General features: G+C 36.8%; 1 protein-coding gene and 1 long non-coding RNA gene across 3 annotated transcripts in view; both read left to right on the top strand.

The window, feature by feature from the left end:
• Positions 1-23887, top strand: part of Fur2 (furin-like protease 2) — a 413482-nt gene that overhangs the window by 105742 nt on the left and 283853 nt on the right. The gene's annotated exons all lie outside the window — the stretch shown is intronic.
• Positions 1-23887, top strand: part of LOC143302633 (uncharacterized) — a 134880-nt gene that overhangs the window by 66993 nt on the left and 44000 nt on the right. Inside the window, exon 3 of the long non-coding RNA XR_013058270.1 lies at positions 12584-12662. This is a non-coding gene — a long non-coding RNA (uncharacterized LOC143302633). The remainder of the gene's footprint in view (positions 1-12583; positions 12663-23887) is intronic.

The raw sequence follows: 23887 nt of genomic DNA, 5'->3' as shown, positions 1-23887 counted from the left end.
TTTCGCAAAATTGAAACCCAAACATTCTAACTCTTTAATTATAGTTTATAAGTTATATATAACCGTATTATATTAAATTGAAAAGTGCCAATAAAGTGCTTATAAAGTGTTGCTTACTGTAACATATAACATTCTGAATCTCTGTTCTAATTCTGCCGTAACAAAGCTTCAATCTACGAACATCGGACAAATTATGACAAATGAAACTGGTAGATGAAAGGATCATACACCAGTGACAAAACCGTATAATTTGTCATATATAATCATAGGAGCAGAAATTGAAGCGTGTCGAAAATATCTATGAGTCGTTCGTTTCCCATAACCAGTGTAGCTGGAAACTGAGCAGTCAATCTGTTGAAACTACATTTGTGTTTTCGATTGCTAATTGCTGTCGCGATCGTGGCATCATTTATCAAAATTTCAGCCGCGACGCGAGCATTCGTCTCTCAGCAGGCGACAATGCCTAGCATGTTTCATTATTCCACCGAATCGATATGCAGCCAGTCGAGCCGCATGAATTTTCAAATGTTCGTTCGTTATCGACCGTGTGATAAGTTTCGGAAGCTCAGCCGCACAACTGAATTCACGAACAATACGAACAACAAATGGTTTTTTTTATATCAATAACTGAAAACTGCAAATTTTCTGTCCCGTCATTGTTGCAACGAATGAGCGATATGAATATGCATGAATATTTGCAGTCTGATAATTACGTCGTGCATCTAAGTTCACTTTGCATACGTTGAACGTGCTACGACAAAGAAACCTTCCATCATCCATCCATCCTCGCTTAATGCAATCAATCGGCCAAGAAAGACACGCTTAACCACACACAATCGACTGCACCTAACCTACTCCACTCTCTTTGGAAACCTGCTCTCTCTCTGGTTTCGATCGTTGGAACCAGGAGCACGAGTCCTGTGCCACAGCTTGATCGTTCGTCGATCAAAGTTCCCTAGGTTACAACCTTCGAACACAGAATAATCAGAAACTGAGGCGTAGCCGAGAGAAGCTTTGTCTCAAAGCGACGACTCATATCCAATTACCAGGAGAAAATCCGTGGTATTCTCAGGGTTGGAGAGAGGCAGGATATCGGTTATTCGGTTTGGTCTAGATGCAATTTCGCGGCTCGACTCGGTCTTGAGGAATAGTAATCTACACGTTCCGCTTGGACAGTCGATAAACTGGTTGGCCGCGGACTCGTTTCGCCGCGGATGCAATAGTCGCGATACATGACGATAATATACGAGAGGATCGTTGCTTGATACGCGACGCGAATCAGATCTGGATTATTGCCCGAAAGCGAAATGCAACGTGTTTGCGCTATGAGTTGTATACTCATTTCATAAGTACATATTAGGACATTCGAAAACGCGCTGGGAAACTCAAGTAAACGTGACGCATCGTTTTGAAGCTAATATATAAATTATTAATAAACGTTTAAAACTCGAAGCGAGATGAATTGGAAAACGGAACAAGCAGATTTTTTCTCACTGTGTGAATTGCTGGTATAAATGTTTCCAACTTACTCAGACCTACTTAATAATACTTCAAACAATATAAAAATCCTATCTCTCAGGTATTGTTTAACGATGACTATTTTCTTTGTTTCAATTCCATTCGAAAACGTTAAGAAGAAAGAACAATATTATTACTTCATGCGTGAATAAAACGAAAGAATCGGCGTTACAGTAGCTTCTTTGTATAATATAAACGATTGATAAGTTATTTCATCTTACCAAGAGAATTATTAATAGCGAGTTAAAAAGCCAGAAGCCAATAATGCGTTAACGCGAGCCAATGGAATAATGAGTCTAGACGGTGCGAAGAAATCGATTACAAACAATGCAGCCGCTCAGCAACGTGGTTGCACCGGGATTCTTTCGCCAATCGATTCGGAAAGGTATTCGAGCGTAAACCGTGGTTGCCTGTGTCACACAGCAAAATGAAAATCCCAGTCATTGCCAACGATACGATTTCACCAACGAAGAAGCTAAAGTTAATGGCATTATGAACCCGTTACGAATCGATTGTTAACTGCTTATTTCAAATTATAATGCACATATGAAAATGTTCGTTCGGTTTTTCCTGCAAAATAGCAGTTTAGTTGTCTTCCATGTACATTCATAATGTAAGTGAACATCTTTCGTGTTGGGTCAATTACTTTTCAGATGCAGGAAGAAACTCCAAATTTCTCGATAATCCTAGTAATTTAAAGTTCTGGCTATGAACGAAACCAAAACAAAATACGTAAAAATACCAGTGAAAAATGTAGAACTTAAAAATAACAAAAATATCAGATCCGCGTCATAAATCCGGCCTAATGCTGATTATTATTACACCGACGCCCTAACAAGTAGATGCATGTAACTATTAGAAGCTTATGTTTGCAAACCGTTGCACCAGCAACTATCTGTTCTATCACGGACTTGTCTTATGCATATTTCTTCTACTTCGTTTTTCCTCATTTTTTTCATAGCTCGGGGGTTTCGTTAGTTGGCCGCGAACTTGGCGGCATACCGCCATAATGCAGTCATTTAAGGTGAAGCACGATGCGATAATATGCCACGATAACCGGCATCTTCGCCACGACCAGACGCAATTTTCCTTCGTACGCCACGAGGCCGTGCCTCCGCCACTTTTAGATTCTTATCCGTGGAAAAGTTTGCTTTGCGAGACGTCCGTTTCCGGCTCGTATCTTCTTATTGTTACGCCGCGCAACTTACGTGCTCCAACCGACTGGTTTCTCTTCTCACACCCCTTCCACCCTTTATTACCGTTTATTCGGGACGCTCGTAAAAGTTAATGCAACTTGGCAAATTATTTCTCTTCGGCGGAGCCAGCGCGTGCTTAATGCGACCGCGATAATGATAGGCGGATGGTCGTTTAATGCGCGGAATAAGAAGCTCCGTGGACTACAGTCGTCAATAAATTTTCGGCTGAAGTGGTGCTTTGTGGAACGAATTGCGTGGGAAGTAGGGCCTTTCTCGGCTGATTTGTGTCATTGAGAGTGAATTTGGGTTTGAGAGCTCCAGAAAACCCAGAGAACTTGATTTTTCGTTCCTTGTTTTGTGATCAAGAGTTATTGATGGTAAGGATTATGGGTCAAGCGTGTCTGATAGAGTGTTGATGATTTTGTAAAAACGCATAGAATGAAAATAATGCGCACGCAGAAATATATAAAACATTGAAAGTATCCAGTGTGCAAAGGCAATCTCTCCGCAGATCTTCAGTTGTTTAATTGTATTTTACATCGTTGAGAGTGTACTGATAATTCATTTCTTAAAACTGTAGTCATAGAAACGTAGAAAGTGGTTAGTTTTAGAAATGATCACCTCAATACGATTTTTATGAATCATGTATTCGTCATGATTAACAACTTTGAGCGGAACAATGGGAGGTATGTGAATTATCTGATGAGAAAGTCACATTCAAAGTGACAGTTAATTAACCTACTTCCTTGTCTTTTTCTGTGATTGATGACTTTTTCATTTCATTTCATTTCGTTTCAGTATAGAAATTAAAGAACGCACGAAGCATTCTTTTCTATGAAATCAGGATATGTCCACCAAATTTTTCCATTTGAAATACAAACGCGTCATCTCATATCTCCCCTATCGATATCTCATCGGTTTTCGAGAAACGACGCTTTTCATAGCGATTTGACACGTTGAAACGTTAATTTGTCCGCGTCAACAGCACTCCGACCATTTTTAAGGCATTAAGGGTGCTCCCTCTAATAACATCGCTGTTACCGGCGAAGAAACGAATGCACAGCGAGGTCATCGCAGGTAGATTAAATCCACGCAGTTTTTTCCATTTAGGCTGACGCCGTTGCACCCTCAAGACCGTAAATCTTCGGTTCTAAACGTACAATGTAGTCGTTTAAAGTGAGGCATAACGCGATAATGCGCTGCTATATGTATATACATGGCTACCTCCTTCGAACAAATGCAATTTTCCTGCGCAGCCGAGTGCCGGCCTTTTAAATTGCCGCCCCTGGGAAGTTCAGACCGCGCCATCCGTTTCTTCAACTTTATACAATTACCGGTATGAGGAGAAGGAGCACGGACCTATCTCGGCCGTATGGCGACGACCACTTTATCGCGTTGGATATGAGAACGATGGCTTAATTTGAAACTGCAGTTAGTTTCGTCAGACATTTGGATAGAAGGAATGGAAATTATCGTGGGGCGAACAACACGAAGACCACTGATGAAAAACATAATACGTCAGATTTTTCATATTTTATAGAGCTGTTTTAGAATGAAAAGTCAAGTATTAAGATTTTAGAATTATCACGCTAAAATAGTGTTCCATAATAGTCGAGAATATTGAATATAAATCGAATATAAATTGATCATAAATTATCCAAATGCGATAAAAATGCCTATAAAATTTAAAAGTCGAAAATAGCAGGGTAGTTACGTCCGCATCGTAAAACCGGTTCAAAGCTAATTATGTCTAACAACTTAACAATTAACGACATTTTCTACACTGAATTGTAGTTGCATATACGTGTAACCGAGTTTCGAGCATTGGAATATAAGAGAATCGTGTCTCTTACTTCTTTTACTGTAGTACTTTGTCGCGATTTAACGTTGACCATGAGGATACTAGACTCTCGCGGAACAAATGATTCGAGAACTTTTACGATGGCTGTTCGTATAATGACTTCCGCGGGACGGTCGTGTGTCATGTAGATGCGATATTGCTGTACTTTCAGGACATGCCGATTTGATGGGCGTTTTATGGTCGTTTGTAGTTAGCTGAGACTTCATGTATGCATCTAGGCTCGTTAGACCGGCTTGTATCGCCAAGTATAAAACCAGTCGTCTTGTTAATATATACATGGGCGCGCCTTGTGTACGTCTTGTTTGAAAGGAATGGATGATTGGAGGACTTGTCGATACATTGAGAAGTTGGACATTGTAAGCCTGTGGCGAAATTTACTTTTAAACAGCCGATATGATATCGCTCTTTGATAACTTTTGAGCAAGATTTAGCAACCTCGTAAATAAAAATATATAAACGATTATAAAGAAAATTAATTTCTTTAATCCTTTGCTGCTTTGCGAAACGACATAGACAACAAGCTATTTAGAATTTGAACGTACTTCTTAGTTTTCGTAACCAGTGAATCGGATAGGAAAACACTCATCGCTAGAACCATTGAAAGCCGTGCTATTCTCTCGGTCTCGTAATCACTTGTAAAAGTGCCAAAATAAGAACGACACGCCCAAATTTCACGAATTCTGATACCATTCTTTAATCAAGTTCCACGATCCAAGAGGAAAAAAGAAAGAGAGATAAATACGGCGTACGAACGAGCGACACAAAGTCAATTCACGAATGTGTTCTGAGTCACAGCGGGAGTAAAGTTCTGGCGTGCCAGTGCACAGTTTCAGGTGTTAAAAGAAGGAGCCGAACGAAGGAAAGCACGCTGACAGAAAGACACTGAACGTAAAACGAAGAAAGAAAGGAGAAAAAGAAGCAACAGTGCGACGAGAGGAAGAAAAATCGAAGGAAAATCGCAGATACAGAGGGAAAGAACGTGATGGAAGAACAGCCCTGAGCTGTAAGGTTACGTCGTCCGTTGGTATTGGGCGATATGCATCGCACGCTTCTGATGTCCTCTTTTTCCCTCAGGTGGCGCCCGCAGGTAACCGTTATCGATCTTGCAAATAATAGCGGCCATGTACCAGCCGATGTACCCATCCGCATAACGAGGCTGGATATGCGCGACGACCACCTATCTGGCCCGTGGCTCTTCTCTGTATCCTTGTTTCTAGACATAGGAACAGTATAAGGCTACGGTTACAGTAATTGCGTTTTCACCAAGCAACGTTTTCACGAATACATTACAACGATCAAACTCGTGCAGAAGTTTTAGGATAGTAGCTTTATGCGATAGGACTCTTTCTGCAAGAAGGTAGAGGTAGTAATAATAAATGATTTGAAAGAAATGCGTAAATTTATTGTGCACTCGCGTCATAGTCATCATTGGAATAGCTGTCGCACATCGGTCGTCATAGCGTTAATGTCTTGGACGATAAAATGGGAAATATAGAAGAAACGTGTAGAAAATCGTAATGCTTATTTCCATAACTAATTCGAAGAGCAGTTATTTATTAACGACTTACGATAAAGTTTAGTTACGTTTGGTCAAAACATTAGTTTGTCAGAAGACGCATTCTCTTTGTGATCATAACCCAAAACGAATAATGACCGCATGCACACGTGATCTGGATGGAAACGAACTTAAGAGGAAGTCAGACGATCGCGACGGCGACACGAAACCTGGTTGTCGATCGTCACGCATCGGTTGATGATTATCGCTCATCCACGACAGTAGGATAGGATGATCATCGTCCTCGATGAACCTGACGCCTTTGTTGGTTTAGATGGGAGGATTGTAGGTCGATAGTGATGATTCGAGATCGAGGCGGAGGAAGTTTGTGTCATGAAGCGATTGAGGATGGTGAATGGGACTGATTGTGAGTGTTGGCTTGACTGTTTACATGGATGTGTGTAAGATAGTGTAAGGATAGTGCGAGGTTGCGTTGTTTCAAATATTATTTAATATTATGAATATCAAGGAATATTAAGGAATATTAAGTTGAGATCTTTCGTATATGTATGTTGTCTTCTCAAACAGTTAATAAATACTAACAATAATTGAATAGTTAGGTTGAACTTCTAGCTTTAGTGCTATTTATGATTTTAATTTTTTAAAGGAAATATTTTCTCTAATTTTCATTCGTCTATTTTTATTATCTTGCTATATAGTACAGTGTTTTTTTATAAAATAATCTAAAGATATTTTTACAAAAGATGCTTGTTTCGAAAAGCTATTCAATACATTTCCTTTTCAGTACATATCGATTCCATTTTCATTGGTAAATAATATATACTGCAGAAAACATTTTTCAAATCATTTTTTACATCGTAAAAAAGCAAACTTTGGAAATACAACCGTGAAAATAGAGAAACAGATACAAGCTTGCAACAGCATTTAAATTTTACAAATAAAGAATAGTAAAGTCGACACATATTATACTTTGAGGAATAAAGTTTTACGATGCTCGTTAAGGTAACTTGCACATTTGCAAAATTGCGTTTGCCGTTCGATCGAGATTATTTAGCCTTTGTTTTTGTTTCATCAAGTATACTATATCGATTTGTCGACGACCACACAGTTAGAGAAATACGCCGCAATTAACAGGAAAACGCTTTCCAAAGGAAAGGACACTTGTCTAAATTGCGACGTGTTAATTCCTTTCCTTTGATTAAAACTTTAAAACGCAAATAAAAATAAAAAGGAAGATCGGAAATTTGCAGGACCATTTAAGCACAACGTTCCTTATCCCGCATGGTTTGCATTTCGTTTTCCACTTAGTCGACATCAAACGATTTCGCATTTCGAGCGAATACCGTTTGCTCGAATTTCTATTGATCTCTTGAAAGTTACTGGTGTCTGGTGATTATTATTAGCCTAATGCTTACATACCTTAATTTAGGATTTAGAATTTCTGTTCTTTCTCTACCGAATATTACAATCTAACGTAGACGTAGTTATAATATCGAGAATTATTCTTTTATAGTAAATTACATATTAATTATAGTAAAAAAATTTTCTATCTAAATCCCATTTTTTTTTATTTATTTTCATAAATATAGGAATTTGCACATAAATACACGTACTCTGCTAAAATCATCACCAAACTAAAATTACAAATTCTTCTAGCTACAGTTAAATTATTTTACAGAAGCATCCATTATCTATTATAATTTCGAGAATCATCTAATTTTCATCGTAGCAGATAGCGCGCGAAGTTCGACACGCCTTGTCAACAACGATCGACGAGAATGCATCTATGCCCGGATCATGGCATTGTTCTAAACGTTCTGATGGCCGCATGCTGGTCAAAGACTCATTCATCGCTAATCCTCGGCTATAGCTGTGATTACGACGTGGCCTCGTCTTTATGCTGTGCACGATCGGATGCGTGTTTCTCCGGTTTTGCATCTCCACTGCCGGATACCTACACTGAGTTTGATCGAATACACACATTTGTGCACGTTACCTTAGGCTAAAGACGACATCATCTTTGGGTAGACTTCCTTGTACATGTGACGATAGAATAGGATAGTAACTGACAGTCGTCAGTTATCACAGATAAAACATCTTTGTATATTTGGTCATGATAACGATTTCTGGAGAATTTATATTTTTTAATTTTTCAAACCTGCAATTTTCTATAGATAGGAAATAATTGTTTATAACGATTGGATTAGTTAAAACTTTTTTCTGTAAAATAATTATTTATAACTGTTTGATTAATTTAAGTTTGAAAAGTATTAGTATTTAAATTACTGCGGCTGAAATTATTCTCAACACGTGCGACATATTTTCCATTTATATTTCATTTCAGAATTCATAACGCGGAACAATCTTTTATATTCCGGTGTATACTATTCATCAAATTTCTTTTCAGTCAAATTTTAATATCCGTTTGAAACTAAAATTAAAATTTTTTAATTAATCGACAAACTATTACGCACATGGGTGATTGCTGATAAGTATTGGGATACCCTTAGAAAATGCGCTTCTCAGAAATACTTAGAGACACGTTAAACACCTTAACAATTATTATCTGATTTTAAACTTAGGTTGCAGCTATTAAAATTTGATAAAGACGTGACTGTTCCATTATTCTTGTAGTTAAAAAATTCATATATAACTTTTCTATATTGAGTTAATTATGTGGTTTAAGGCTTGGAAAAGTCTACAATTTCTGAGAACTTCAAGTCTCAGGGAGGCGATTGATGTATCGTAAACTCAATCGCTGTCGCAAGATTTACCACGTAATAAAGTTTCATCCTGATTTATTGAAGTTCCGCTGTGGATCTTCTCTACTTTCCATAAACTGATTTTTATAAAATAATACATTTAATCATACTTCAAAATTAATTTTCAATGATTTGCTAAAATGTGTTTGGAAATATGAACAAATCGAATTTATTTAAGAAAATATTATCCATTGTACACGAGTTGCGTTGTTAGTTTAATAACATCCTTAGTTCTTTTCTTAGTTCCTCTTAGCTTTTCTACTTTCTTTCCTTAGAGTTTCTTAATATTTTACGTTTCTTTTTACAAATTGCTTCTACCATTGAGCTTTGCATCTACAACGAATCTCTAATTTACCTAATAATAATAATAATTTTTACTTCTTTTTCACAAATATCCATACCTTTTTTTCTTCAGTAAAATATTCATTTAACCTCTTTAATAACCACATCCACTTTCAATTCCGTATTTGCTTCCAAATTCCGTAAAACATCCACATTCTAAAAAAAGACCTTCTCCTCTTTGCCAACGGAGAACTACCGCAATAAGACCACTGTAAATCGCAAGTAGTAAAAATCAACAGCTGGCGTATATACTGAAAATTCTTATTTCGTGAGTGATTCTATTTAATTAGCGTGTTTTCGATTCGATAACTGTCGAACTGGCACTTTATCGAGAGGCGTATCGTCAAAGGCACTGGGGCTTCGTTCAGCATTTGTCGACGATCACGTTTCCACGTGGAAATTTGCGGTAATACGGCTCGTCAGATTCGTGACTATTAACAGGTTTAGTCAATCACCATAGCAATTATGTACATGCGATATAAACCTCGTGAGCGTAAATGGCGACGCGCGGCGCGGCAAAAGCGTGCATACGCTTGGATCTTGCCCTGGAATACGTGCAAATAGACGAAGAGCCATAGAATGACGTTTAATCAAACGGTGGCCAAAACAGACCCTGGATATGGACATGTCGAACGTGTCGCATCAATAGATTCTAATCCGCTTAATTATAGACGACATCTTTTAGATCGTTGGATCGGAAGTGCCTAACCGGCTCAGTGTTCATTGATTGCAATGAAATAAGCCGAGAGCTGAATTACGTAATAATTAAGAAATTAGAGTAGGATTTGTTTTTTGTTGAAATTCCTTTTTCCTTAAATGACAGTATTAGGCGTGGAATTAATTTTTATATTAATTAATTATTAAATTTCACCTGAGACTAGCCATTGAGGATTGAATTTAATCATTTCTCTGCCATTTTGGTATCTTAAGGTCCAAATCCTAATATTTCTAATTTATGTTAATATTTATGAAACGCAATAAGCATCAATGTTTTGAATGTAAAAAGTCGATCGGTGGAAAGCGCTAATAAACACGACGACATCTGACAAGATTTATATTACCCATTTTAAAAAGATTAAAAAACAGATTAAAAAGAAATCGATGGATTTCAGCTCGCTTAATAATTATGGACGACAGGAAGGCGCAACAGGTGCGACGCATGATGTCAAAATTTTTAAAACACGTATTTATGCGCGTCATTTTTCGTCGATCGTGGTTAGAACATAGTTGCGCGCCAGGTATGCTTGGCTAGTAAAGCTGAGTATTAGACGTAACGATGTTGATCGATAGACTACGTTGGCTAGGTCATGATTATCTACCCTTTCATATGTTGACGTAATATCGTATGGACAGTGGTATCAATGTATGAACAGCACTATTCCGATGATGGATGTTTGAAGATATGTATAACTGTTGACCAAGTGATTTCTGATTAAAGATCAGATTTTATTTCTTAACTAGACCCTGCACGTCTCTATAAGGAGTCTAGAAATTTCAGTATCTCAATATCTGTAACCGTAAAAAAATATATATATATATTTGCTATGATTAACATTGTCAATATTTGTTAACTAATCAGAGTAAGAAAACTTTTCTGCTAAATAAAGACAGATGGATGGAGCGATGGAACGATGAGAATCGACAAAGCTCAAGGGAAGAGGAAGGAACGCAGAAATGGTACAATTTGCTCGTGTTTCGAATCTCTGTGAGCGAATAAACGCGAATAAATGCGAATAAACGCGAATAAACGTGAATAAACGCGAACGAATAAACGTATGTAATTGACGATAATCATTCCCTGTTTAGATACGGCCAAACGCAGCACACCCTAGTCGATATTCTATACCAACGTGTATTATGTTCGCGAATGTACAAACGCGAGCAAATACGAGAGAGACGAATCCAAACGTGTCGCGTAACTCTTTGATCTACTACGATCGTGGTACAGTTCATCGGCAATTCTGAGTTATTTGATGGAGCAGAGAATGACGGAGGTTGGATGAGGTTGAATGATAGTGGATGAGATCACACCGATTACACCTTTTCGCAGCCATTGCGCGACATTTTTAATAAAGTGCTGGTCGCTCGATACGTCGGCGCGATGTTCCTATTTCGGTCTTTTGATCATTATGAAAAGTGGAACTGCAACGATAGTTAGATGGCTCGAAGGAAATTTTCTGGATACGTCGGTATTGACTGAAATGTATTTAACTCTTCTTGGTCACGCGGTGTATAGACGACCCCGATAAAAGTTTGAAGTTTTACCTCTATAATGTTCATATATGAAATACATACGCTTGTTTTTCAGAATTGTCTTTTTTCACAAAAATGAGCCTCTTCAAACATCAAAATGAATACCTTTTTCGAACGTTCATATAACTTCAACAATAACTAAAAAAGATAACTTCAAAAGTTACAACCTTTTTTATTTTCGTGATCTTTTTCTTAGATACGTTAAGATTGTAGCTTTTGTTGGAAGACCTTTGCCCTGTGTTTTACAATCTTCAAAGATTGTTTAATAATTTTTTTTACTTCGATCGGACGAATACATAAAAAATATAATAACTGTAGGTAGCGTGTTAACTGTCTTCAGAAGTGTATCTAAAGTATTTTATTAGAAATAATGGTGGAAATTAAATTCGCGACACGCTTTTACAATTCTCCTATCGAAATAGGGCTTAAGAAGTAACCAAGCTTACCGTGATACTCTTAATTTATTCATTTACCAGACCATGAAAAGTCTAAATTCGAATTAAGAGCTGAAGAACTTAGGGATGTTTTTGCATGTTAAGAGGAAGCTGACGCGAGTTGCTTCAGGAAAGAACCGTGTTTGAATTCGAATTCTTTCGAACTTTGGTAATTTAACGTGGTGTGCCGACTAATTCTCAAACAATGTGGTTTTACCGAGAATAAAGAAACAAATAAGAGGTTTATTACGATCTTAGAGGAAAGAAAGGAATCTTTTAAAGGGAAAGTAATGATATATTGTAAGTGACGTTTCAAAGGCCACAGTTACGAGACACGATAAATTTAAAGTTAATAACTCATGTTCATTTTGGTAAACTGAACTTCGTTCGAAAGAGGATATTTAAGGCAATAAGTGAATTGAAAAGTTGAGCTAACTTTTATATTGCCATATTCATTTATGTGATTTATAGAAATTGGCGAATGAAATGAATTCGATACAAACATTGACATTTAATTAGAATTAAAATGGCTCGATCAACAAATTTTTAACATAAGGTACAGTTTGAAATATTAGAATTATTCCTTGATAAAATTTCTACCGTACTCTGTGCGTGTAATGTTACATATGTATTTGAATTAGTTTAAAGTCAAGCACATATTAAATGTAAATGTGTATTAACAATTACTTTGTCTATTTCAGGTACGTTACACGTATTTTTCACGGAATATGATCACAGTAAGCCTGGAAGTGATTTAAAGCTGTATGAACATTACGAAAAGTGAGTAAGGAAAACGATTTCAGCAAAGTAACCTGGCGTTGCACGAACATTATTGTGAGAATAATGAAAAATATATTATTCATAAAAGACATGCGAAAGAGAAATTGAATACTAACGAATTCTTTTCTTTCAAAATGAAAATTTCTGAAAAATAACTAATGAAGTCAATTAGTAATATGACATAAGAGTAAAAGTATTATATTATATATTATATATATTCACTAATAAATCAAGGGAAAATTCGTGCTTTGAGAGATGGAAAAGTATTTACAATTAGAAATTAATCATACAAGAAGTCTATGTCAAAAAGCAATTTTGCTAAACCAAAAAATACACTAAAATGAATCAAAAACTCTATCCTATCTTAAAAAGTTTACAAAGTAACTGCATCTACCAGTCTTCGGTTACAAGTTTCCAACGTCCAGGTTCTTCTTATTCAACTCCCTGTTTTTCAAACTTTTTCCTTTCTCTCTGACTCCGTTGCTCGCGTAATTACATCGAAATTAACCGAATTACACGGATGTTGACGCGTGCCGCGAGACAAATAGCCAGCGGAGCACCGCCAACATTTTACCGTCGTTTTCCTAATTTTCGATGGGACGCCAGGAATTTCTGGCGGCGTGGGCGCCGGGAAAGCGGCGAACAAAGTTTTCGACACGTTGAATCGTCCCCTTGTTCTCTGTTCGGCGTCGCGACGCGACTAACGCGGCGTCTCCAGCGTGTTTTTCGCCGCGTGCTTCGCTTCCGCTTGGCCTCGTCATTTTTCCAGACCAGGTGGAGACGGAGGGGCCTCGCAAGAACGCGTTCAAGACAAAGACGAAGTTGTTTTGCTTAATAGAAGTAGCTTCTGGATAATGGCGACGCGTCTTGATCCGTGGCGCGCGTGTCTCGAAAAGTTTCGTCGATGTTTCTTCCCTCGCCGTGGAAATTTCCCGACGAAACGCTATCTGTGAACTTGCAGAATCTTTTTGTTACGCTCTGTAAATGATAAAATTCGATCCTTTGCATGGTACAGTGGAGTTGGGTTGCGGTGGGATAGGAATGAGCGGATTCTTTTTCTTTTTTTGTTTGAAGATTGGAAGTTGATTAAATAACTAAATAATTATTAAACAATTGGTTAATTACAATGAAAGTGTGAAATTTGTAAAAAGAAATTGATAGCTTCGTCTGATGAGATGCTGACATACCGTTTTAATGTTAATTAAAATATAATGTATTCTGATGTTTTAATATCATTATGAAGGCAACTTGATTCAATGTGGAAGTTCTGGTTTCTGATGCTCGCATAATCTAAAAGTTAGATGCGATGTGCTGATCGTGAGGTCGTGAAACTAGACGAAATTTAATATGTCAGTGATAGGTACACGACTTTCATGCAGCTTGAGGCTGAAAGATGAATATTGAGCAACTGATTTGAATATGGAGAACATATGAATTTGTATGATACATGGCTGAATAGCCTTGAACATGACCGATCGATTTATGATTGATTCTGAGCAACTATTGTACATATTCTTCGTACAAATACATACGCATCAATTCAAATGATTATCTTCATTTGAGGAGATTGTCTGAAAAAAATTAAGTATGAAAATGTTCTGTTCCTTCTTTTTGAAGCGATGCATATTCATCTCATACATCTTTTTATACGAGTTTTAAAAGTAGACGGACGAGGTTATTTCAATGGATTAATGTTCCTTTTAATAGCCATTTATACTTTCTCATATGTTTCAGAGAAAGAAGTTTCAGTTATTGAATACCCCGAATGGTAAAGTAAAAAGAACATGTATATTGTTAGATATGGAGCATGGAGATTGTTATGGATATTGTAAAAAATAACGAAGAAATCACGTCCGTGTCATAAACTCGACACTGTTCATTGTATTTAACAGCTGCTGGCCTCGTTTAAAAATAAATTAAAATATCGTGGTCTTTCTCTTTTCTTCCTTCTCTTTCCGCAAACGTCACGAAATTTCGCCATTCTCTGATTATGAGGCTATTTCGCGCTTCTACCTATTTTTAATTTCCCTGTTAAACGATTATGTATATACGCAGAAACCAGAACTTTCTCGTATTTTATTTATTCTTTTAGAGTAAAACAACCGCTGTCAGGAACGAGAATATAAAAATTCCACTATATTTTTGAATTACATTCATTTGAATGTTACTTACAAAACTCCAATCTATGTTACACGTGAACAATATTTTATCAGAAATCCTAAAAACTCGTAGAATATTAATTAAATTTATAGTAATTATATTATATATTAATATAGTAGTTAATAATTTTATTCGAAATTCTGACGAAACATAGATTCCAAGACCTGGCACAAAATAAAAACATAGTCCTCCATTGTTGGGCAAACATTTTTAAGCGTTTTCAACGTTCCATCACGAACAAAAATTAACCATATTCGCTGACACATATTTACGTCCATCAAGTGAAACACACAGTTCTCGGTACCAATGACAAAACCTCTTTTCCTTCTGATTTATACATTACGTTTGGAAAAAAGCCCTCGTCAGTGTTCGTTGTCGCGTGCGTACTAGTGATTCGTCTGCGGCTTTCGCGAATAAACTTTTTTATCCTCGCAAATCGACGTTGCCTCGGGGCTTACTAACTTATTTAACGTCTCGTAAACCCGTACAGTGTATATCAAACTGATGTAAAAAGATTTAAAAGGATTGTTCGACGTCACTCGTTTCGAGTGAAACATATTACCTATATTCCAGGCAATTTCTCGAGCTTGTTGTTTTATTGTTACAGTGAATGTCTCGCGAACGTACAGTATAATATGTCGTTTATTTGCTATAACCACGATACAATTCAAAATTTGTAGCTTTTCCGTTATTAGTATTCGAGAAACGATTATATTTCGCGCTTTCCAGGGGTTAATTTCTTCGAGTGAATTTCCAGAAGCTGCCACGTGAACGATATTGGCTAAATAATTATAATCCATAATTTAATATTGAAACAGTTTTTGAATTGTTGCAACTATCGTATAAGTTAACGGATTAATGATGAAATATTCAAAACTTCTCGCATACTCCAACACTTCTATTCGACGGATCGATTTTCTAGATGGAATGAAATTTTTCTATTGAGAAAATATATCGTAGCTGTAACTCGTATGTCGCTGCTCCGACAAAATACCGATCGTTCGGGCGAAAAGTCAAATACTTTCGCACGATCGGTGAAGAGACTTTATCAATGTCTTTGTACAGGCGAGAAAAGGGATATATCGGGAGAGCGTACTTTGTGCTTACGTACGATCGAACAATCGCAATTTATTTCGCTGTGCTATCTGTTCCAGCAAACGCGTATAAGAAAGTCTTGTCGACTTTCGGGTCGCGAGATAAAACACGAAAACCGCGATGGAAGCCGCGCGACGTAAAAGAAACATAATTACACAATGTTTGCCGCTTTTATGTATCTTCTTTTCCACTCGAGTTTATAATTTTTAGTGTTCAATGGCGACAGAATTAGATCTATAAATGCGCAAACTTTCTGCGAGATATTTATATTCGCAATATAAGAAAGTATTTATTTAAATAATTCCCACGTACATATTAACGTCTTTAATACGTCGTACAACTGGGATCATCGAATTTTCATTTCTTAGTATACTTCCATTTCAACGTATAAAAGCACTCTTAATATCTGAAGAAAATCTTTAGCATAAAATTGAAACCAAAAATCAACCATATCAACAACGATTTCGTCGCATCTCTCTCAAACCAAAGTAACTTATCAATAGCTGAAAAATATACTTGGATTGAAAATGATGATGAGCGTATATGAGAATCAAGGAATAACAACTAATATTTTTTCTTGCTATGAAAGTTTATACGAGGATCGTCCAGGAAGTAATACTTGTTTTGAAATAACAACGATACAAATGCATCTTAAAAGGTTTTCTTCATTTGTTACTTTAATATATATACCAAGTTATTTTTCATTGCAGTCACCAGGTATATTTGAACACTAATCATAACGTTGTACTAGTTTTTGTATACCTTCGTCATACAATTCCGCCGCCAGTTCACATAACCATCGTCGTACGTAGTCCTTTAAATCGTCGTTTCTTGCGAAGCATTATCGACCAAACAACTCTTTAAGTTTCGAAAAAAAAAAAAAGAAAAAGAAAATAGAAAATGGTAATCTGGCTCGTTCGATGCGTCTAGCGTTTGCAACAAAGTTGCAGACACGTTTTTGGGCCCAAACACTTACGATCACACACAGTTTCTCTAAACCTATCGAATTCCCGCAACTATCGTCATTCCAATGACGAAAATCTATGATTTTCGTACCGTAAACTGCTGTAATTCGGTGGTGAATTCCTTTTGCAAGAAAGTTTTCAGTGCTCGAAAATCGTAAAAGTGTCGGCGGGATTTTCAAATCGTATCGCGATTTTAGACGCGTCATACTACGACAATATTAAATATTTAAACATAAAATTTGGCATGATTTATGTCGATATACGAAAGAAACTCGGTGACCTTTTATAAGTACATTTCATCATTTTACACGTTGTTTCTGTACGTAAACATGTAATACCTTTTGGACGATCCTCGTACACGCATATTAAGATTAAGGGATGATCCAATTAGCAAATTAATAGAAATAGATGAAAGCACGATTCAAAATATTGAACAATAGCAACTGAAGCAAATGACATTTGACATTCGATGTAAAAAATGTAGTAGCTCGTCCCAGCAAATTGTTTGCCCTGCTGATTTTGAAAATTCGTGTTCGCCTCACGAAACACAAGTATCACAAGCGTGACTTTCGTGATCCATCGTCGGTTCGTGCATATCGTTCGACCTCGATCAAACAAACTGCCAGAGATTGTTTCTCGAGAGGATAGAGGCGGCAGCCTAATAAACCTGAAATTATTCGAAACATCGTCTGTGAAAGTACTCCATCGCATCGGTTGCTCGTTTCTTAGATCGCGCGAACAATCAACATGAAAGGATTTAATTTGTTATTTCGAACAGGCAGAACCAGTTTATCGAAGATACAATGCATAAACTGATGCCAGCGGAATTCCAACACGACGTAAACTATGTTTCGTGACTCGCGGAATGGTAGTTACTGAAGCGTTTTGGAATATAAATCGAATGATTTTTCAAGTTTTTTGAAAATCGTTTAAACGATCGTAAAGCAGAATGATCGAATTGGATCGAGATAGGCGAATTGAAAATGATCGATGTCGAATATAATTTGACGAGACTGTACCTTGATATATTGAATATGCGTTTACAAGATTTCGGAATAGTAATGTACATTTCGTAAAATTCATTTTCGAGCAGATAGAAGTAATAAATGTTTGAAGAAGAAATAGAAAAGTAATATCGTGCGCTAATATCATTTTTGAGAAAGACTCGTAAGGTTATAGAATGCAAAAAGCCTAATTGTAGTCGAATCTTTCTTCATTTTCGCTACGAAACTCTTGAGTAACCTAATAGTAAGATAGAATCGTACGTGAAATTATTTTCTGCTTGATATAAAGTTGCATGGAATTATGTAGCTGTTGATTTCTTGGAAGTCAGAGAACGCTCATGTCGCAAGGCAATAATACCATAAAGCGTTCCCCATTCGTCAAATGCATTTCCTCGAATCTACAGCGAAATCAGCACGGTATTAAGCTTAATGTCTGCTAAGTGCGCCTTAAATTCTTTCATCGGTCGCGTTTTAATCACTGAAATAAATTTAACGTGACGATATCAAAATTATTTTACCTTCGCCTGATTGTTACGTTGTAATTATATTCGTTGTGATATTCCTCAGAGAATTACTTGTCGCGCGTGTAACTTCACTGGAAACAAATATTTTTACGAGGAAACTTTTCCGTTGCATTTTTGATGTGCTTTTTTATGCAATTTTATGCAATTTCAATCCTTGGGATATTAGCGATGTTCTCGAAGAAACATTCGATTCTCGTTTTTATTTCCTTTGGCGCAGGTACGTCGAATAAGAAGAGAAGCTCGAAAGAAAGAAATGTAATTGGTGAATTATATCTTTTCAGAACTATTATAGAACCATTTTCAAATTCCGTTTGGTAAAGAAAACTATTCTATAGAAGCAATACGAATTACGTTATTTAAAGAAAGGAATGAAAAGAAGGAAATTCTGAAAAATAATACGATAAAAGTTAAGTTTGAACTCTTAGTATAGAACGTTAGAAAGAAAGTTGAGATTCTGGTGGAAAGGATCCGGTATTCGCCAGCCGTGTCACGGCTACACCATCGAGGGTTAAAGATCCCCCATTTTGTTCCACCTGTTAGAAGTTCTTCCGCGGAAGAGATTCAAAGTCGTTAGGAATTTTTCTCTGAACAAACGAGATCCTCGCTGGATTTTCTTGGCAATACTGAAATCTCTGGACTTTCTCGTCCAACACGGCACAGCCCAGCCCTTCTCTCGTGATCTTTGCTTACAACCAGGCTGTCCTGATAAATATTTCAAAGAACCGCAAGAATTTCCTGCTCTATTTCCCTCGCTGATTTTATCTAGCTGGTACAATGGTTCGCGTGAGACAGTTCTCTCAATTGCGACACGACTCACTTGATTTTTCTTTTTCTTTTTTTTTTTTTTGCTTAATCTATTTTACTTTTAAAAGTGTAAATGTAAACCATCGACTACTGAACAAATAAATAAGTAAGTATGGAAATATATAGAACGCAATATAGAAACAAAGTTGCCGTCAACGATTGGTTATTGGCCGCGTTGGCCAGTGGAAAAGTGTGGTAGACAATCGTACGAGCCGTTATTCCAGGCGAGAAAATATAATCGTGACGTTACTCGTCGACGAGAGTCGTTCGTCTCTCGGCGGAATACGGAAGAAAAGTCGATATCCGACGAGCGGTCGTCGGATAGCACGTTCTTGATATCGCTGGAACATGTGTACGTACATGTCCCGCGTGAAATAAGCGGAAAAGTCTGTGAAAGAAGGAAAGATAGACAGACAGAGAGATGGTGGTGTACTGAAGCAAAGGGATTGAGAACCAGGTACGCGACAGTGTGCAACGATAAAAGGGGAGACAGTTGCGAGGAGAAGGAGGTGAAAAAGTATTGCGGTTTATAATTCGAAACTGGACCGGAATAAGAATGGAAACTAGGTTTCAGCGTGATCACATGGCACCCTTTGATACACAGTATTATTCGAAAGACTTGCACCATTTCCAATAATGATTTCAGGATAGAAACACCTATTAACGATATTAATGGGCAATGCTTTTTATATCGACTTTGAAAAAGAAAGAAGATATTTCAATTCGACGAGTATACTCTTTCTTTTTCCTTTTTGTATGTATGTTCGCTGATTTCTTCGAAATGTCTCGACCAATCCAGATGATTCCTCTTGTATCTCGTAGGATACGTCTTCGCGTTGGTCCCATTAAAAAAGTTTCTTGGATTTCTCGTCTACCGTAAGCTACTTTTTTTTAAAAAAAAACTAATTTTTGTTAGTAGAAAGTGCTTTCATATGGTGTTATATAGAATCGAATGCTTAGATATTTCTACGTGTCTACAGCAGAATGTCGGTAACTCGAATATATATAATTTGGAATCCTCTATACAACAACAATTTCGTTTTTTTCTCTTCTGCTCCGTTGTAAAAACTTCTATAAATCTAAATATAAACTTCCTTCATCTCGATTTATTTTCTCCGCATTTAGATGCATTATTTTATCTCTGCAACTCGAATTCGGAGAAGCTCGACCTCTACAAATCGAAGTTATAAGTTGAAGTTTTATCACCGCTGTCTCTGAAACTCGAAGCATCGTGTCCCCCTGTCCTCCACCGAAACTATTGTCCTTTGTCGCGTCTTTGCTACTCACATGCAAACTGATTGTTTTTTGTTAGTCCAGTCAGAAGCGTGTATGTAATGTCTATCGTGAGGTTTCTTACACGTCTTTGCATCTTTGAATATTTATGAATCGAAAAACCTAACACATGTGTAAAGTCTGTGCAAAATAAATTTTCGTTTGTTAAACGTTTCTTATTCGAAACTGCGTAACTCGAAGATCTAAACCCCCGAATGTTGTACTGTATTTTCTATTCAGTTCAGACAATCAAGGTCCTACTGCATTTTCTAAATTACAAAACTATATAAGCACTCACAGTAGCGCTACCCTAATCCAAACACCCATTCTCCGAGCATAATATTTCCCAGTAACTGCTGCCTTTTTCCATTCCAAATATACACACATTTTATTAGTATAATATACTACGTATTCTTTCCTGTATTCGATCGAATGAATTCTGAAGATTAGGATTTAGTATGAAACTAACAGTGTTCTAAGTATTAAAATAAAATACGACACAATTAAAAAACTGGGAAGTATAAAAGAAAAAATTGAAACAAGAAGAATAAAGTAAAAATACACGGCGTTGGAAAAACCACAATTACAGAAATTAAGAAACAAAAACATGATATTACAAATTGTTCAAAGCACCTAGATTCTTGTGTTACTGGCAGCAGTAGAAAAACCTAAAATATACCGATGTAATGAAATGGCTTTACTGAGATAAAGACGATGATAACGACGAATTTACACGAATGGAAACAAATAAACGTAACCGGCAACGAAGAGTAGCCTTCTCATGCCAAAGCATTCGTTCGAAAAAGGAAGTCGATGGTTCGTACGTTCAATGAGTTATGTGACTCGACAGCCAAAAAGGAAACCGTCAGTTAATCTGTATTCGTGAAAGTGAAATTTCATATGAGAAAAGTGATTGCTCTTTTATCCGAATAGTTTGTGCAATTAAAACGTTGTAGACCTCGGATCATGAATATACGATTTTGTAGGAGCTTTCATATAAAGTAGACGCAGGAACGAAAGGTAGAAGAGGGTTGAGAGGCCACTTTTTCTCCACGATCGATCTGGAACCGGTCACACGTGCAACATGCACGCGTGGCCGGTGTAACGTTGCCTCGGTGTTATCAAATTATTCCGCGTATTATCGAACGGATGCAATAGCGCTTAAAAGCTAACAAATCGACCGAGAGACCACGCATATCCGGCTTGACGCCGACAATCACGTCGATTATCCCTGCGGAGTCGGCTATTGGTCGGCCACGTTTTGCCCCTCGTTCTACTGTCTCGCTTTGATCATGCAATTAAATTTCAACGAGATATTCAATTTTAATTAATCCTCCTGTAACGGCCGTTCTCGTGGAATCCGTGTATAATTGAAGTTGAACGAGCGCTAACGCGATTCAGAAACCTTCGTCCTCTGTGTTCCTCTATATCATATATCCCTTCTATTCGAGGTTGCAAGTCGCCAATTATCAGGCTGTGTGTTTACTCGCGTGGTGTACCACTGACCGGAAATTTAGTTTTCGCCGAGGGGGTTCAGAAAATATTTTAATTGCCGCGTGAAAAATTAATAGAACGAAATGAACGAACTGTATGATTTAAAGATTATAATACGAAACGAATTGTTTTCATTGTCGAGTTCACTATACATTTTTATAAACACGAAATTAACCCTTTCTTTACCACCCATGCGGTTGCGAGTATGGTTGCTTTCCACGAGGTAGCTCACTGACTTTTTTTATATATATAACGTTTATTGTTCAAGAAAAATATATATTATATATGCATTTTCTCAATAAACAAGAAGTGGGCAAGTTCACTGAGTTCTATGGTAAATGATTTGATTGAATTTAAATGATTTGAACGATACGGAGGAATGTTAGAAATCGTAGAAGAATAAGAGAAAAATTAAGCTACTTTGTAAGACGAGATAGACTTCAAGAGAGTGTCTTATAACTTAGAATCCCATGGGGAAATCAATAACCCCGTCATTACTATTATTTAATTAATTAACACGTCGATAAGTTTGAATGTTGCAAATAGTAAAATAATATGTAACACGAAAGTGTTAGAGAAACATATTAATTTCTGAAATTCGTCATGGAGAGAACATCTTCTATTATATAAATTAATTAATTCTATCATATAAATTCATTATAAATTAATAGAATAAAGAAGTATCGTAATTTGATTGTTATCTTCATTTACAAAAGTGGTAACATTTCTCCAAGAAGTTTCCAAACTTTCAAATAGTTCTCAAATTCAGATTCTCAATAGGTAAATATCAGTCACTTACAACGTGAGCCAACGAGGGCTTTTACGACGAGAATAAGGATATCAGAGTGGCGCGCAACGTAGAATGCGAAGGGGTTAAGCAGTAGAGGACTCATCGTATGGAAAATCGAGGAGGACGCGACGAAAGGGATTTTCCATAGCTTGTTGGAATGCGAAATTCGAGGATAAATCGATCAACTTGAATCACTGTGTTTTCCTGAAACTATTCCAGTCCAGATTTCGACAAATTTTCTTCTTTACATAGCCATACAAAGTTGCAGTTTTATGTAACAAGAAATTGTAACTAATGATTTTATTGTCTTTATTTTAGAAATTCTGTACACTGTCCGATAGCAGGCCAATTCGACGATGCTGCGAGTTTCTCAGTCGAGTTTCTTAATGCGGCTGTGCGCGAAACTAGCCGAATCCGCAGATCGTATTCCGCAAATCCTCGGGAGGTATTGAAAAAGTGGCGATTCTTTTTGCAAACGAGATCTCCGTGGCTGCGAACTGGTATAACGGATGCTTTCGTTCGATTCCCGTGACATCAGATATTCGGTGAATCGAATGAACGAATTGTAAAAATGCGATGACTCAGTGGCCGCGTGTCGCGGCGCGTACGTTATTTTTCGCGGCGTTTTCTGTCGACCTAAGCCAACCTGTCGACTAGACTTCCTTTTGTAGGTTAAATTCGTCGTCCCAACGCAGTAATTTAACCCTTAACGCTTTTAATTGTGAACATCAACCGGCAAATCCAACTTATTCTCATCATACTTCGACTTGCAAGTTTTTAAGTGTCAGATTTTAAATGTTACAATATTATTAATGCTAAATTATTAATATTAAAGTCATTCAAAACAATCTTTATTCATCTCAGAAGTAATATAATTTTGATTACAATATGTATAACGCCGCACATCGATGATGATTGAGAGGCATACTTGGAGCGTTAACGAAGCTGAGATGGAAAGAATGTTGTAACATTTATTGCTATTTTTGATATTTCTATTCGATCTAATCTATTTTCTCATATTTATAGTTTACATAGAAATCGATATCTCAGCTATTAAACAAAGCGTTCGCAGTATAAATTTGTTTATAAAGACGGAGATATATCTCTTACAATAAAA

This window comes from Bombus vancouverensis, chromosome 4, assembly GCF_051014615.1.
Source record: "Bombus vancouverensis nearcticus chromosome 4, iyBomVanc1_principal, whole genome shotgun sequence".
Classification (NCBI taxonomy): Eukaryota; Metazoa; Arthropoda; class Insecta; order Hymenoptera; family Apidae; genus Bombus; species Bombus vancouverensis.
The sequence above is the reverse complement of the archived record's forward strand: the minus strand, read 5'-3'. Positions and strand labels throughout refer to the sequence as shown.